Raw genomic sequence first — 18,573 nt, 5'->3', positions numbered from 1 at the left:
TCGCGAATGAAGCTCAGCCCCTATGAGATAATCTTTGGTCGGCCAGCCAACATATGGGGAGTGCCTAGGCCCATGAAGTTTAGCGAGCTGCAACACCCCATTTTGCTTGACTATTTGTATGAATTGACGGCTAAATTGCGTGTTCTATATCAACAGGTCCACAACACCTTGCCTCCGGTCTCTGAGACACCGGGTCACTCCATTGACCCCGGCTCCTGGGTATTGGTCCGCAATTTCCAGAGAACAAGAAACGACCAGCCCAGATGGACCGGGCCTCACCTCGTCCTCCTGTCCACAAGGTCGACTGTTAAAGTGGAGGGGAAGGCCAATTGGGTCCACGGGATCCATTGTAAGAAGATACCCTTCCCTCTGCCACATGACCAAGGGGTCCGAAAAGGAGGCACTGACTCAGAACGCACAACTGATGAACGTGTAAAAGAAGCTAAACGTGATTGTAAGAGTGGGAACATTTTTCAAGAAACTACGCCGCCATCAGAACAATTGAACTCTGTGGAACCTGAGCTACTATTTCTGGACCAGACAGTACCCGGGAAAAGACGCTACAATTTGCAACCAAGAAAAACAGACTAAAAGTAAAAGTGACTTATTTTATGATCCGAGAGAAAAACCTGTGGACTAATAAAATACGTTTTTTTCCCCAAATCCTATTTTTGAAAGTGCAGATTCTCCCATCTAGGTAACTTGCTTATTTTTGTTTTTCTTGAACCGCCATCCGGGTTCCGCTGCTAGGGTCGCGGTTGATTAAAGACTTTTGGGTGCAGCTGACGACAATAGGTCGCTGGTTCCAGTTGGTCCAAGGGAGTCACCCTAGACTGACGGAAGCATCCTTTAGCAGAAACAACCTACCGCCGCGGGCAGCACCTTAGAGAGGATGGAGTTTCCTGATGTGGAGAGAACTGCCAAACAAATTAACTTTAAGCAGAGACTTTTGAAAACAATGAAAAAGAAAATTTTTATAATAATGTGTATTTTTATGCTACTTAGCGTAATGGTCTTTTTGATAAGCTATGTTTTATTTTATTTTCTTGTGACATTTGCGCCCACTACATCACCCATACCTCCTCCTACTGTTCCCTCTCATTCTTTCCTCCCTTTGCCTGACCACGAATCAAATAGGAGATTAGAGTTCATTAATAACTCCTTCGTTCAGCTATTACACCAACACCAACTTGTAATGAACACAACCAACTGTTGGGTGTGTGGTCTCATGCCCCACACCACGGATAGAGGTATCCCCTATTTGGTCCTGCCATTTAGTCACAATGGGTCAGTATGGGCATATAGGACAATGTTCATATATGCACGAGAAATCCAACCCCTACGTTCTGTAAAAGACAACCTCAAGACTAGCGCCCTAGTCAAGGGTATAGTTGACATGATCAAGGAAGTAACTTCTTACGAAGATACCCCGGATGATGAGATACTTGCATATGTAGGTTGGAATGTGACCGGATATGGCACTCCAGATAATGCTCCAACAGTGTACGGGGCCATCTCCAAACTACATAAGATTTCCGAATCTATTCATGTGGATAAAGGAGATTGGTCATTAATGGGATGGTTCTGGGGACTGATATCTGCCTGGGGATGGAAAATTCTGATGGTCGTTGGGATGGTCTTAGCCATTCTTCTTCTGTTCTGTCTATGCATACAGTGTGCTCCTGCAATATGTGGCCTCTGTGTTACATCATGTGTAAGGAAGCCTGTGTCAAGACATGAGCTCAGCACTAGAATGATGTTGCAGCAACATCTCAATGACTTTAGGAATATAGATCTGGACTCAGATTGACATGAGGATAGATTAATTGCCTATGTAAGGGCAAAAGGAGGGTCTGTGGTTCTGAAAAATCTGGATTCATATTATAGTATTGGACTCGAGAATAAAAACTTCGTCGAAATAGGACGAATTTGGTATCAAAAGTCCGAGAATGACGAGTACATCAAGTACATGTATTTTCGGCATATTCGAGTGACGATTTCACCTCGAAATCGTCATTTACCTTCTAAACCCTTAGCTGCATGTTGCCCTCTACATAGGCCTTAATCCAGTTGAATTTGATTCCACAAGGACACATACTCCTTAATCGACTTCTCCCTGACCCCAGTACAAGTTAGAACCATTGCCCCAGGCCGAACTCGTTAGGTCAGTTCCCTCCCAGTGGCCGAGCAAGATAGCATCTAGGCCCAATCGGCCATAAAGCCATTTCAGCGCGCACACCTGCCATATCTCGCTCACATCTTTCTCCACTCCTTTTCCTCACTTATTTTATGATGGGGAGGTGACCATTTTTATTAGGGGTCCAGCTATATCTGATGAAATGTTGGGCCTTGCCGGATGATTTGTTATGAGCAGCACGACGTGAAATATGTACATGTCATCATGACTCTGCTTTTCTTCTGTAATCAGTAACCATAAATGAAATACCGCGAATCCAAGGAATGTTTTGCCCAAGGGTGAAAATTGTGTATAAGAAGAGAAACCTAACTTTGTGAAAGTGTGCAGTCTCCTGAATATACTGGTATTGTACTTCTAGGACCCTGTCACCTTGGTTGCAGCCAATAAACGAATCTTTGACTTCACCTGGAAGACTCTGAAGTTTCTGTAGGTCTGACTCAGGAGAACCCGAGGTCTCTGGGTGTTGATCCCCTGGCACCGCTGGGTTACCGGTTCTGTAGGTTCGGTACCGGTTCTTAAAAACCCAGTACCTCAACACAGGGGTTCATGCAGGCTGAGTGATAACAATGTCTCAGGATATGGTGGCAAAATCAGTCCCTCTCTCAATTGTTAACTGAATACATAGACTGAAGAGCTATCTCCCTTATTTACCGGAAACTTATTAATAACTCCCCTGACCCCCTTTTAAAACTCCTAAATGGCTGGCAAGCAGATCTAGGTACACTGGACGACGAAGACTGGCAAAAGGCTGCAGCCTTGCCAAAGGATTCAATAATAACTTCTAAACTTAAACTAATTTAATTAAAGATACTTCATAGGGTGTATCTATCATGTAGTGTCTTACTTGAAGATGGGAAGGGCCACGGACTCGAAATGCCGCAGGGGATGCCAGCAGGAGGGATCTTTTTAACACATACTCTGGGATTGTCCAGAAATAAAAACGTATTGGGAGGCAGTGATACAATGCATGCGGGAAGTACATGGGATAGAATTACAACCCCTACCTAAATGGTGCCTCTTGCACATATGGGACGAAACGGACCTTGCTCGTAGAGAACAGCAATGGGTAACAACAGGGCTAATGATCGCCAAACGTAACATAGCTAGGAGATGGGGAGTGCAGAATACACCATTGTTGACTGAGTGGAAGAAAGATATGGATTGGAGCATGGTGGCTGAGAAAGCGTCCTGCGAAAATAGGTGGTGCCCCAAGAAATGGGAACACATTTGGGGAAAGTGGAACACCTATCAGGGTAACATATGCCCACCCCCAATCGCTAGACCCGAGTGGGAAACACTGAGAATGCATGCACATAACACACAGGTCGGCCCAATCTAACACCGGACACATAGAGGACAGTTGATGAATGTAGGATGCTGAAAAATTGTATTGTAGCTGTACCTCGTGTTAGACCTGGCATCACTGGCGTAGGTCTCCATTTCCCTCTGACCCTCCCTGTCTTGTATGTTGGCTGGATATAGATGTTCTGGACGCCATGCCACTGCTACACAGCGCGAATCCTACATGTATATAGATGACTGTGTGAATTAGGATAACTCTGACACTTACATTACTATAGCCTGTTTTGTTAAGGATTACTGTCTATCACCCTATGTGGGCCTAGAAACCCTATAGAAACTACGAGTTTGATATGCTTATGATCAGGCCGGCGTGGGCCACCTTTTAGTAAGGACCATTTAGGTATTATATACGGTGAAATGCCTTTCATGAAAACGCAGTAGTTTCTTTTTTAAAGCTTTACTGCGGGCTGTTGCGATTATGCGTATTGGCTTTCTGGCTTTGGAGCAGCAGGGCCAGCTGGGTCAGACCTGGCTGGAGAGAGGGATTGGTATTCCAAGCGTGGGGAGGGGTGACTCTTTGATCCAAGCAGAGCCGCGCCTGGCAAGGTCAATGATTGCTCAACCTCCCACTGGGTGTCTGATAGCAGACCCCTTCATTCTGAAAGGGCAGTATGACGCCTCGTAAGTAAGTGCTACCCGACCCCACCGATCTAGTTCTGACTGGAATCAGTGATTTGCAACCTTAGAGAACAAAGACTTATTAGGTATAAAAGGCTGCGCTGGAACATTGGGAAAGGGTGTTCCTTCTGGATGTCAAGACGAAACTCTGTCCGAGTGAACGGAGAAAAGGACTTTGTAACTTTAACCCATCTTGCTAAGGAAACTACCCGAGGGCCCAAAATCGAAGGAGCCTCCTGCCGAATTCTCAGGGACATTAGACTTTACCCAGTTGGCCGCTGGAATTCCCGTGCGGGGAGTTCAGCTTGCAGGTGAGGCCACCATCGAGTAATCCAGAGCCTCTAGGTCTACTGCAAAGGCCGCGGACTGGGCCTCTTCTGAAACGTTGCTGAACCTGTGCCTGCCGCTGCAGCTCAGAGGGAACTGCCTCCGCTGAGCGCCCGCCTACCTCTGAACCTCTAAACCTTTCTGTGCTGAACCGGTGCGGGTTGCTGCAGCTCAGAGGGAACTGCCGCCGCTGAGCGCCCGCCTAACTCTGAACCTTTGAACCTTTTTGCTAATTCTGTGTGGGACGCGGCACCTAAGACGAGAGCCACCGCCACTGAGAGCTCGCCTAAATCTGCACCCTCCAACCTTCTGGAGGATCTGTGTGGGTCGCTGCAGCTGAGGGAGAGCTGTCGCCGCTGAGAGCCGCCGGAACCTGCCACCATTGTGATTTGTCCCGTGGGCTGCCGCAGCAGAGAGAGAGCTGTAGCCGCTCAGTGCCCACACTTTTGGCTACTGTGCACCATCGTGATTTGTTCCGTGGCCCGCCGCAGCCGAGAGAGAGCTGTAGCAGCTGAGTGCCCACACCTTTTGCTACTGTGCACCAATTGTGATTTGTCCCGTGGGCCGCCACAGCCGAGAGAGAGCTGTAGCCGCTGAGTGCCCACACCTTTTGCTACTGTGCACCATCGTGATTTGGCCTGTGGGCCGCCGAGCCGAGAGATAGCTGTAGCCGCTGAGTGCCCACACCTTCTGCTACTGTGCACCATAGTGATTTGTCCCGTGGGTCGCTGCAGCCAGAGGAGAGCTGTAGCTGCTGAGTGCCCACCACCCTGTGTTACTGTGCACCCCCTTGAGCTGTCCCAGGGCCGCCGCAGCCAGAGGAGAACTGTAGCCGCTGTGTGCCCACCACCTGGTGTTACTGTGCACACCCGTGAGCTGTCCCATGGGCCGCCGCAGCCAGAGGAGTGCTGTAGCCGCTGAGTGCCCACCACCCTGTGTTACTGTGCATCATCGTGCTTTGACGAGTGGGCCACCGCAGCTGCGAGGGAGCTGTATCCACTGAGCACCCGCACCCTTGACACCTTGGACTACTTTGCATCCCCCTTTGGAACTGTCCCGCGGGCCGCCGCAGCCGAGAGAGAGCTGTAGCCGCTGAGCTCCTGCTCCGTTGACTACCTGGCATTCCCCCCGGAATTGTCCTCGGGGCCACCGCAGCCAGGAGAGTGCTGCTGCCGCTGTGCACCCACTAGAGAGCAACCCAACGAGAGTCACTGCCTCTCCCAATCTGGACCGCCGCAGCTGCGTGCTGCTTCTGCGGAGAGCCTCCTGTCCCCGAGTGCCCGAATCAGTGTGGTTGCAAGCTGCGGACCTCTGCTGCCATGTATAGTGGTCGCTGGGAGTCCGCCTGTCACTGTCTCTGCTTCTTTGATAAGCTGCGTGCTGTCCCCGCTTTCAACTACAGGTACCTGGTGCGCAACGAGTCGCTTAGGTCCCGTTCCTGAACTCCGTCAGTGTTACGCTTTGGGTAGATATGTTATCTCTTTGAGTCCCTACGGGTTGACGTGAATTGTTATTATTGAAGCGCTTTGAGAGTTGAGTTAAACTATTAGATAAAGATCTTATTTTTCTATACCTACCTGAGTTGTGTCCTTTTGAGGTGTCATTATTGCCTTGTTGTGCGATAGGGGGACTCATTTCATCTCCAAGTACATGAAGTCTCTGTGGGAGGAGTAAGGGGTGACCTATATGTTCACCACTCCTTACCAGCCCCAGGGTAACGGGCTGTTGAGAGATTCAACCGAACCCTTAAGGGCATGATTATGGGCCTAGGTGAGCCCATGAGGCATAAGGGGGATGTCCTCTTGCCATGCCTGTTGTTTGCCTACCATGAGGTGCCACAGAAATCCTTAGGGTTCAGTCCCTTTGAGCTACTCTCTGGTCACCCGGTAAAAGGGCCCCTGAGTCTGGTCAAGGAAGGTTGGGAGCAATCTCCCAGGAAACCTCCCCAGGATGTGTTCAGTTACATGCTGGCCTTCAGAAACCAGACTCGGCATTTCAGGAAACCTGCTGAGGCAAAATGGAAGCCAGCCAGGAGGCGATGAAATGCTGGCACGATCAGTATGCCACTATGATCGAGTTTCAGACTGGAAAAAGGTTTGGGTCATGTCCCCCATGGAGCCTTGCGCACTCCAAGATCAGTGGACTGGCCCCTTTGAGGTGGTGGAGCGCAATAGTCCTGTTACCTACATGGTGGACTTCCGGTCTCCCAGGAGCCCCTTCCGGGTCCTACATGTTAACCGCCTGAAGCCCCACTTTGAGAAGTTGGAGGTGAGCATGCTTCTGGCCACCGATACTGGGATGGAGGAAGAGAGCGAGCCCCTTCCTGACCTCCTGTGTGCTGGGGAGCAAAAAGGGTCAGTGGAAGGTGTGGTCCTCTCCCCCGCACTGACCCCTGAACAGCAGGGTGATTGTCGCCAACTGTTGGGGCAATTTCCGTCATCTGTTCTCCCTCGTTCCTAGTGTCACTGATTGGTGTATCCGTGATGTGGACACCGGGGACAGTCCCTCCATTAAGCATAAGGCTTACCTAGTGACTGACCGGGTAAGGGCCTACATTAAGGAGGAGGTCACCAAAATGTTTGCCCTTGGAGTGATTGAGTCCTCAAGCAGCCCGTGGTCCAGCCCAGTGGTCCTGATCGTGAAAGCTGCCGCACTTGGTGCCACCCCAGAACTTCGGTTCTGCGTGGATTATCGAGGCCTTAACTCGGTCACCAAGACTGACGCGCACCCCATCCCCCGGGCTGATGAGCTCATAGATCGGTTGGGGGCTGCCAACTACCTCAGCACATTTGATTTGACGTCTGGGTATTAGCAGATCGCCTTGACCGAGAGAGCAAAGGAGAGATCAGCCTTCTCCATCCCAATGGGCACTACCAGTTCCGGGTGATGCCCTTTGGGATGAAGACTGCCCCTGCCACCTTCCTGGGGTTGGTCCATCTCTCCAGATCAACTCCACGAAATATCTTATTCGCTCCGATGTGGACAGAGTAACTGCACAAAGACAATGGGAGTTAGGGTCTCGTATGTCAGATCTGAGAAGTCAAGGAGCTCAGGTGATGATGAAATTCACTGCAGCACTGAGGGTGGTGTGGAGAAATAAAACCTACAACTTCTCCTCCACTCAGGAGGTCGACACTTTTCTAACCAACATGAAAGATGCCCAGCGTTAGGCACTTTATGCCTGTAATAGGGTTAGAAAAGATACGACTCCATGTCATGTCTACACGTAAGCTCCTCCCTCCGGTGAAAACCAGGTATATATAGGGGAATCTTTGCAAAGGATTAGGTTAAGATTAGGGTAGTAGAGAATAGAAAAATAGAATAGAGTAGACTAGAAACTGACAGTGGTGGGGAATATACAGGGGGGCTTCACATGTAGAAATATTAATATTAGTACACATTGGAGTAAATAAAAAAATAAAAAAGGATAGAAACAGAATTAGAGGCACCCCGTGTTTATATGTTCTTTAGGCAGTAGGAGGCACAGGAACCATATCGTTTTACACAATATACGGTGGCAGAATCCAAGTTAGGGATAGGGCTCTCAAATGGCGATAAGATCGCCAAAGCTTATAAGGGGGGGTTCCCTATGGGGGGTGGCGGGAGGTGGGTGAGGGTGATAAAAGAAACCATTATTCCTCATACAGCCATAAAGGTCAATAGGATTATGAAGCATTTTTTTTGTAAGGACAATGGGGTTAGCCCTGAGTTTTTCAGTGGATATCCATCCTCATGATAGATACATTTAAAAAAAATAAAAATAGTAAGTTGGAACGTCAATGGGTTGAGGGAGAGAAGGAAACTTAATAGAATCTGTGAATTCCTGAGTAAAACTAAGGCCAATATCTGTCTATTGGAAGAAACTCATCTTGAGCAGCAAGAATGTAAGTTAGCTTTTAAAAATCAAAAATGGATTCAAGATCTTCTCTGCTCCAACCAAAAGGGAAATACTAGAGGAGTGGCGATGATAATCCGAGCCAATAGTGGGATTAGAGTAGAGAAGTATGAGACTGACTGTTCGGGCAGATGGTTGACCGCATCCCTAGTCGTAGATAGATCTCGGCTGGCCTGCGCAGTATATTACGGGCCCAATCGAGACTCCCCAGAATTTCTGATAAGCCTCAAATCTAGTCTTTCTGACCTGAACATGCCTATTATCCTGGGGGGTGATTTCAATTGGGTCTTTGATGCTACTTTAGATCGCACTTCTAGGGCCACGTTTACCCCTCCACATAAATCAAAAACGGAGCTAAAAAATATCATGAAAGACCATAATCTATTAGATGTGTGGAGGATTAAAAATGGCAAAAGAAGGGACTATTCTTTTTATAGTCATAGATACAGGTACCACTCACGAATAGACTTCTTTTTGGTAGAGCAGAATTTACTTTCAGCGGTCGATTCCATATTATACATCCCAGCCCTTTTATCAGACCACTCAATGGTAGAAATAACGATTAAGCTTACACAGGGGAATCAAGGAAGACGATGGACCCTTGATAGAACAATACTCCAAAGAGATGATGTAAAAGATGATTTAGTGAAGCTGGTAGTGGAATACTTTAGGTTCAATAGCGGTACCGCACCCGACCAATTTGTCTGGGAGGCCTTTAAGTCCTACCTGAGGGGGCTCTTAACCACCTTTACGATAAAGAGAAATAAGGCCAGCAGAAAAGCCGATGAAGACCCTCTCCTTATAATAAAATAAAAAGAACAGCAGCTACAGGCAGCCTCATTGAATCAGCAGACTAACTTGGCCTCTATACAGAGGGAGCTAGATGGCTTAAAAGTACCAGGCGAATTTAGATAAAATAATTAAAGACAGGTGGGACGCTAGTAAATTACAAAACTTCTCTTATGGAGAAAAATGTGGACGCCTTCTTGCTTGGAAGACTAGGTCAGATAGGGGCAGAAATCAAATAATAGGATTAAATCTGCATGCTACGGAGGCCCTATCGTATGATAACACTCAGATCTCGGAGGAAGCTAAACTTTTTATGCAAGATCTCTATACAGAGAATAATGATTCCTCAACTCAAGAAGCAGTAGACTGGCTTAAGCAGCTGGAGGTACCTCAGCTATCGGAGGCAGATAGTGCCTTTTTGAGTTCAGCTATTAAAGAGGGAGAGGTATACAACCAGGTATACAACCAGATAAAAAAGATGGCCAAAGGAAAGGCAGCTGGCCCTGATGGGCTCCCGGTTGAAATATATCAACTAGGCGCCGACATAGTCGTTCCTATTCTTATTTATTAAGGTATATCTGACAGGAAAGATTACTCCACACACCTGGTCAGAAGCTACAGTCACCCTGATTTTGAAGCCTAATAAAGACCCTCTGGTCATCAAATCTTATAGGCCTATCTTGCTGCTAAATACAGACTATAAAATCTTTGCAGGGTTTTGGCAGCGAGATTGGCCAGAGTTATTAAAACTGTGGTGCACGAGGATCAGAGGGGCTTTATGCCGGGTAGGCAATTGAATGAACTGACCTTCCAGGCTATTGCTGCCCTAGATGTTGCCACTGACAAGAAACTCCCCTTGACTATTGTAGCCATCGATGCCGCTAAGGCATTTGACCAAGTTAATTGGTCCTATCTATGGAAGGCACTATCCGGATTTGGTATCCCGATAAATTATTTTATAACATCAATTAGAGCACTCTACTCTAATCCCAAGGCAAAAATTCTTGTTAATGGTCTCCTCACAGATTGGGTGAAAATATCACGTGGTACCAGGCAGGGGTGTCCCCTCTCTCCGTTATTGTTTATTTTGTACATTGAACCCTTTGTTATTCGGCTAAGATCAGATCGTCTGATTAAACCCTTTAATATCGCAGAATTGTCTTTAAAATTTGCTTTATATGCAGATGATCTTTTAATGTTTACTTCTAACCCAGAAGAGGCAATCCCTCGACTTTTTGACCAGGCAGAAGCTTTTGGGGCTATTTCGGGCTATAAAATAAATAAAGAAAAGACTGAGATCATGCAGTGGAATCAGGAGGTGGTGCTTCCGGAGATAAAATCACGCATGAGATATCTTGGAATATATCTGGCTCAAGACATCACAGAGTTATCTCAAATAAACTTAGATAGAGTCTATAAGGAGATATGTGGCCTTTTACAACGTTGGTCAGGTCTCCAGTTGAATATTTTTGGGAGAGTAAATTTAATTAAGATGGTCATCTTGCCTAAAATCACCTTTCTGTTCAACTTGATTCCACTAATGTTTAGTCCGAAAGACATAGCGAAAATACAGGGGAAAATTGGTTCCTTCATCTGGAACTCGAAGTCATCAAGAATCTCCTGGAAAAAGTTGAGAAGAAAATTTAAATCAGGAGGCTTAGCTTTGCCAGATATACTTATCTATTGTCATTCCTTTCATTTTAAAAACTTTAGATTATTGGCAGATAGGGCTGACACATCATCTTTAGGTCGACTGTTTCAGGCATTATTGCATGGCATACCGCATGAATACTTTTTATTTAAGTTTGGCGATCCTAGGTTCTACAAGAAAGTGAAATTAAAGATCTTGGGTACGGCTCTAAAAAACTGGATATTCCTTAGAAGAAAGTTGGGAATTTCTTACTATGCACCCCAGGCTCCGATATGGGATTCTCCGGGAACACCCGAGTGCCTTAAAGATCAGTTATCACGTCCCCTCAGATTAGCAGGTATAATGTATTGGCGGGATCTACAAAACAACTCACAGTTTATGGACTGGGAATCCCTTTCTAGATTAACAGGGGGAACACTTACTAGGTTTAAATATTATCAGCTTTCATCCTGGTGGGCCACTATACCATGGGTTTTCAATACTTCAAATCCAAAGTTCGATCTAGTAAATAGAAAGGGGGGATGGAAAAAAGAGATATCTTACTGGTACTGGGCTATGTTGGAGGCAGAGGGAGTGACAGAGTTAGAAATTCAAAGGTTGTGGTGCGGTGCTGCGGGCTTGGATCATGATAACCTGAAAGACCTGTGGGCAGACTCCTTTGTGATGTTAAACTCTGTGGTTAAGTCCGCCCCCCTCAAAAGGAATCACCTTTTCACTCTGTACAGAGTATACCTATCACCTAAAAAACTAGTCAAAATTACGAGCCTAGAATATGGTTGCCCAAGATGCAAATTTCCTGCCGCTGATGATCTTCATATGTTTGCAGAATGCCCAATGCTCATAGACTACTGGTCTAAAATAGAAGAGTTCTTGATCGAGATACGAATTGTGGTTACCCCGAGGACAATTCTGTTTGGGCTAGCCGCATAATACCATCCGAATGACATGGCGGCTAAATTTATTTTGTATGTGATGATCTTAGCAGGACGGGAAATATGTAGATCCTGGAAGGATGTAAACCCCCCAACTTTTCCAGATTGCCTGAAATATGTCATCTATATCAGCGAATCGGATATGGCCTGCGATAGCACTAGCTATGATAAGATCTGGGCGGCCCTTGTGGCATGGCGGAACAGATGAGGATATTCCAATGATTTCACCTGGGTACTGTTGGATCTTTTTATCCAATCGAATAAAGGGCTCCCCAGTTAAAGAGGATTGGAGTGGATTAAGCAAACAGTATAAGCTAGAGGGGTTTCCCCTTTCTCTCTCTCCTTAGGGCTGGGCACCGAAGGCGGAACATCTTAAACATAGGACAGAGGGGGGGATTCCCTACCTAGAATGCCTATCTTTGGTATATGAGGAATACAAAAAAGAAAAGAAAAAAAAGAAAGCTTTTGACGCCCTGAAGACTGCCATGTGCACCATACCCGTGCTTCAGGCACCCAACTTTTCAAAGGAATTTGTTGTCCAGGTTGATGCCTCAGAGCATGGTATAGGTGTTGTCCTGTCACAGAACAATGAGGAGGGACTAGACCAACCGGTAGCCTTCCTAAGGAGAAGGTTACTTCCCAGAGAACAGAAGTGGAGTGCAATTGAGCGTGAGGCATTCGTTGTGGTCTAGGCGCTGAAGCAGTTGAGACCCTACCTATTTGGAACTCACCACAGGGTTCAGACTGATCACAGGCCCCTTAGATGATTGATGCAGATGAAGAGTGAGAATCCCAAGTTGTTGAGGTGGTCTATTTCCCTACAGGGGATGTATTTCATGGTGGAACACCGCCCTGGTACCGAACACGCCAATGCTGACGGTCTGTCCAGATTTTTCCGCCTTAGTGAGGAGAACCCTTAAGGTGATGGTTAGTTCTCCCCCACATTTCAGCTGGAGGGGATGCGTGTTAGTCCTGGCATCATTGGCATAGGTCTCCATTCCCTTCTGACCCTCCCTTTCTGGTATGTTGGCTGGATATAGATGTTCTGGGCGCCGTACTACTGCTACTCAGTGCCACAGCGTGAATCCTACATGTATATAGATGACAGTGTGAATTAAGATAACTCTGACCATTACATTAGTATAGCCTGTTTTGTTAAGGATTACTGTCTATCACCCTATCTGGGCCTAGGAACCCAATAGGAACTACGAGTTTGATATGCTTAAGATCAGGCCGGCGTGGACCACAATTTACTAAGGAACGTTTAGGTATATATGGTGAAATGCCTTTCATGAAAATGTGCTCGTTTATTGTTTAAAGCTTTACTGTGGGCTGTTGCGAGTATGCGTATTGGCTTTCTGGCTTTGGAGCAGCAGGGCCAGCTGGGTCAGACTTGGCTGGAGAGAGGGATCAGTATACCAAGCGTGGGGAGGGGTTACTCTTTGATCCAAGCAGGTTCGCGCCTGGCAAGGTGAATGATGGGTCCACCTCCCACAGGGTGTCTGACAGCACACCCTTTCAGAATGACCTAGTCACCTTGTAAACAAAGTGCTCCCCGACCCCACCGATCTGGTTCTGACTGGGATCAGTCATTTGCAACCTTAGAGAACAAAGACTTGTTAGGTATAAAATGCTGCGCTGGAACTTTGGCCAAGTGTGTTCCTTGTGGATGTCAAGACGCAACTCTGCCTGAGTGAACGGAGAAAAGGACTATGCAACTTTAACCCATCTTGCCGAAGAAACTACCCGAGGGCCCAAAATCGAGGGAGCCTCCTGCCGAAGTTTCAGGGACATTAGAATTCACTGAGTCGACCGCTGGAATTCCCATGCGGGGAGTTCTGCTTGCAGGTGAGGCCCCTGTTGAGTCACCCGGAGCCTCTAGGTCTACTGCAAGGGCCGCGGACTGGGCCGTTTCTGAAACATTGCTGAACCTGTGCGGTCCGCTGCAGCTCCGAGGGAACTGCCGTCGCTGTGCGCCCGCCTAATTCTGAACCTTGAAACCTTTCTTTGCTGAACTTTTGATGGCCGCTGCAGCTCAGAGGGAACTTCGCTGATGAGTGCCTGCCTAACTCTGAACCTTTTTGATAAACCTGTGCGGGACGTGGCAGCTAAGACAAGAGCCGCCGCCACTGAGAGCCTGCCTAAATCTGCACCCTCCAACCTTCCGTAGGATCCATGTGGGCCACTGCAGCTGAGGGAGAGCTGTCGCCACTGAGAGCCTCCGGAACCTGCCACCATCGTGATTTGTCCCGTGGGCTGCCGCAACACAGAGAGAGCTGTTGCCGCTGGGTGCCCACACCTTTTGTTACTGTGCACCATTGTGATTTGTCCTGTGGGCCGCCGCAGCCGAAAGAGTGCTATAGCCGCTGAGTGGCCACACCTTCTGCTACTGTGCACCATTGTGATTTGTCCCGTGGTCTGCCGCAGCCAGAGGAGAGCTGTAGCCGCTGAGTGCACACCACCCTGTGTTACTGTGCACTCCTGTGAGCTGTCCCATGGGCCGCCGCAGTCAGAGGAGAGTTGTAGCCGATGACTGCCCACCACCCGGTGTTACTGTGCACCCCCGTGAGCTGTCCCGTGGGCAGCCGCAGCCAGAGGAGAGCTGTAGCCACTGAGTGCCCATCACCCTGTGTTACTGTGCATAATCGTGCTTTGACGAGTGGGCGGCCGCAGCTGTGAGGGAACTGTAGCCGCTGAGCGTCCGCAGCCGTGACACCTTGGACTACTTTGCATGCCCCTTTGGAATTGTCCCACGGGCCACCGCAGCCGAGAGAGAGCTGTAGCCACGGAGCGCCCGCACCGTTGACTACCTTTCATTCCCCCCGGAATTGTCCTGTGGGCCACCGCAGCCAGGAGAGTGCTGCTGCCGCTGTGCTCCCACCACAGAACAACCCGACGAGAGTCCTTGCCTTCCCCAATCTGGGCCGCCACAGCCGCGTGCTGCTACTGCAGAGAGCCCCCTGTCCCTGAGTGCATGAGTCAGTGTGGATGCACGCTGCGGACCTCTGCCACCCCGCATTGTGGTTGCTGGGAGTCTGCCTGTCACCGTCTTCGCTTCTTTGAGAAGCTGTGTGCTGTTCCCCCTTTCAACAACAGGTACCTGGTGCACAACGGGTCGCGTAGGCCCCGTCCCTGAACTCCGTCAGGGTTACGCTTTGGGTAGATATGTTGTTATCTCTTTGAGTCCCTAGGGGTTGACGTGAATTGTTATTATTGAAGCGCTTTGAGAGTTGAGTTAAACTGTTAGAGAAAGATATTATTTTTCTATACCTACCGGAGTTGTGTCCGTTTGTGGTGTCATTACTGCCTTGTTGTACGTGGTCATAAACGCTTCACACACTGCCTCTGAGATAGACCTAACTGCTCGTGCTACGTTAACCACAGGGTTCAGCAGGGGTTATCGAAAGGGGTGACTCACTTGCCCTGACTTAGGAGGAAGGGTCCCTATTTGGACAGTGGCGCCAGCCAGTGCCAACTAGAGACCCCCATTTCTAACGCCTCATTACTATCAAATAACAATGGATGTGAATGTACTTGGCTGTTTGCAAACGATGATTGTGAATTGCTCTATTCAAATGTTAAAATAAAAAGTTTTTTAAAAAAGATAGTACTTTCTAAGATTACTGTCTTCCACGCCTTCTCTATTTTTCGTCAAGGTACTGGTGTTCCCTCCAAGATAATTCTTACGGGACCTGGATCAGATGTTGGTGATTTATTGTGAGATAGTAAACGGCACAGGGTGGCCCTTATTAAACTACAGCTGCCTGTGGAACAGGTTGGATTTGGGTGGAATTCTTTAGAGTCCTACTACCTTGCAGCACAGCTTCAATGGGTATCCCATTGGCTGGCAAATGTGAACTTATATGAGACCAGGGCTGGAAATATGCCTCTTCTCTTGTATATTCTCTGCCAACTACTCTTCCCTACCATTAAGTTCCTCCGCTCCTGGTGCCTTCATGTGTGGATGGCCCGGAAGTGCCTCGTCAGAGTCACCCAACTTACCAGACAGGTACTCCCCTACTGCCTCGCTATCCCCCTCCAGGGTCTTGCTTCACGGCCAACCAACTAACAGCGTGGCATGATCGCTCTCTTGATACAGTGGGTGGTCTCTTCTAAGATGCCCATCTCCTCATGTTTGATCAGCTACGCCATACCCCCAGGTCAATTTCTATTACATGCGCAGCTCCTGGCAATGATTTGGACTCTGTGGGGTGCAGTGAACAAAATCCCCCACTCACTAGCCCATCAGGTACCTCCAGTATGCGCCAGGGAGCTGTGTTGCAGAGAAGTGTTCAGAGGGCACGCCCCCTTTTTACAACACTCTGCAACGCAGCTCCGTGGCGCTTACTAGAGGTACCTGTTGGACTAGTTGGCCCCTAGGGGACCTCTGGATTGAAGAGGAATTAATTCCCCAACTTAAAAAGCGCCACAGGGCATGTTTGCACACATATCACCACAAGCTCCGCCCCCTACCTTCACCACTGTGCAAAAACGCACCGTAACGTGTTCTAAGTTAGGGGATTAAGTCCCCTTGCATACTGGGGGTCCATGGGGGCCAACTAGCCCACCAGGAACCTCCAGTATGCGCCAGGGGGCTGCGTTGCAGAGAAGTGTAAAAAGGGGCGTGGCCTCATTACACCTTTCTCCAACACAGCCCCCTGGCGCGTTTGCAGAGGGGCAACTAATTCCCCTTGTATACTGGGGGTCCCTGGGGGCCAACTAGCCCACCAGGAACCTCCAGTATGGGCCAGGGGGCTGCGTTGCAGAGAGGTGTAATGAGGCCACGCCCCTTTTTACACCTCTCTGCAATGCAGCCCCCTAGCATGTTTGCAGAGGGGGAACTAATTCTCCTTGCGTACTGAGGTCCCTGTGGGCAAACTAGCCCACCAGGAACCTCCAGTATGCGCCAGGGGGCTGCGTTGCAGAGAGGTGTAATGAGGCCACGTCCCTTTTTACACCTCTCTACAACGCAGCCCCCTGGCGCGTTTGCAGAGGGGAAACTAATTCCCCTTGCATACTGGGGGTTCCTGGGGCCAACTAGCCCACCAGGAACCGCCAGTATGCGCCATGGGGCTGTGTTGCAGAGAGGTGTAATGAGGCCACGCCCCCTTTTACACCTCTCTGCAATGCAGCCCCCAAGCCCATACTGGAGGCTCCTGGTGGGCTAGTTGGCCCCCAGGGACCCCCAGTATGCAAAGAGAATTAGTTCCCCCTCTGCAAACACGCCAGGGGGCGCGTTTGCAGAGAGATGCAGGGAGTGGGCGTGGCCTCCTCCCGATCCTGTTTTTCTTTAAAATCTGTTTTTAAGAAGGGGGACATCTTGTAACGGTTTCATCGGGATTCTGTTTAAAGCATTAATATTTCCAATAACCACACACCCTCTATAGTGCTCGTTTGACATATACTTCAACCAAAAATTGGAACAGCATGTCTTCCTCCACGAGGTAATTGTAATCTCCTCACGCAAATATAGTTCATACATTTGACAAATCCATTTCTAATTTCATTTGTTTGTAGTACCTCAATATTAAAAATATTGAACTCCCATTCCATTGTATTAGTATGACCTGCATCACTGCATTATGGACTTGATTCATAGATGACATATTTATGATTTGGAGGGGTGACGAGTCCAGTGTTAAAACCTTTATATCATCTCTGAACACTAAAGAATGGAATATCAACCTGACATTGCATATAAGTAAGAAAAAGATTGTGTTTCTTGATGTTGAAGTGGAGGTACAAAACAACCAGCTGGTGACAAAGCTTCACAGAAAGACAACAGTAGGTAACAGTCTTTTGTACGCCACCAGTGCTCACCCGTATAGCTTAATTCAAAGCATACCTTACGGAGAACTGATCAGAGCTAAGAGGAACAGCAGTACCCCTGAGAAGGAAAAATCAACTATGTGCAGTACATTTGCAACCCGAGGGTATCCTAAAAAACAATTGATCAAGCAATTGAGAAAGTTGATAAACTAAAGAGATCTGAGTTTCTTACACCTAAGCAAAATTAATTAGAGTGGTGAGAATACAGTTAGATTTATTACCACATACTCGAGCCAAGCATACAAAGTTCGGAAAATCTTGACTCAAAATAGGTCAATTTTAAAAACTACACTAGAGTGCGTGCTTCTTTTCCAGCACTCGCATTCATGACAATAGGATACTAACAAGGCATGTTCCCTCCACCCCGGCCAAGGGACAGACCCCACCGCCACAAGAGTGCGAGCTTCTTTTTCCATCACTCGCATTTGCCTATGTCAGCACTCTCTTCCTGCACCATTATCTTTGTATTAGTATGTTATTGTCAAGACATTTGCTGTACTCCGTAGTTGGCCTATATAGTCGCTTCTTTTTCGGTACCATCTTAAAAATTGACCGCACCTTTTAACATTAGCGCTTTTTTATCACCATGGTGTGCGCTTCCTTTCGCACCTCTGCGCAGCTGTGGTGTGTGCTACCTTTGACATCACTGCATAGTGCACAGCTGTGGTGCGTGTTTCCTTTCTCCACATCGCTTCTGGTGCTCGGGGCTTATTTTGAGCCGGTGTCTGCCGGTGCGAACATGGCCACTATTAGCACTTGCTTTTGGTGCGTGGTTGCTGGCACCGGCTGCCAAATAATGCCTCTGCTTTGCTGTGGTGCATGCTACCTTTCATATCTCTGCACAGTGTACGGCTGTGGTGCGTGCTTCCTTCCCCCCCCATTGCTCAGTACACAGCTCAAAAATTGACCGCACCTTTTAACATTCACTTTTTTGCAGCACCAAGGTTGGCGCTTCCTTTCACACCTCTACGCA

The sequence above is a fragment of the Lissotriton helveticus genome, chromosome 6 (genome assembly GCF_964261635.1).
Source record: "Lissotriton helveticus chromosome 6, aLisHel1.1, whole genome shotgun sequence".
Classification (NCBI taxonomy): Eukaryota; Metazoa; Chordata; class Amphibia; order Caudata; family Salamandridae; genus Lissotriton; species Lissotriton helveticus.
The sequence above is the reverse complement of the archived record's forward strand: the minus strand, read 5'-3'. Positions refer to the sequence as shown.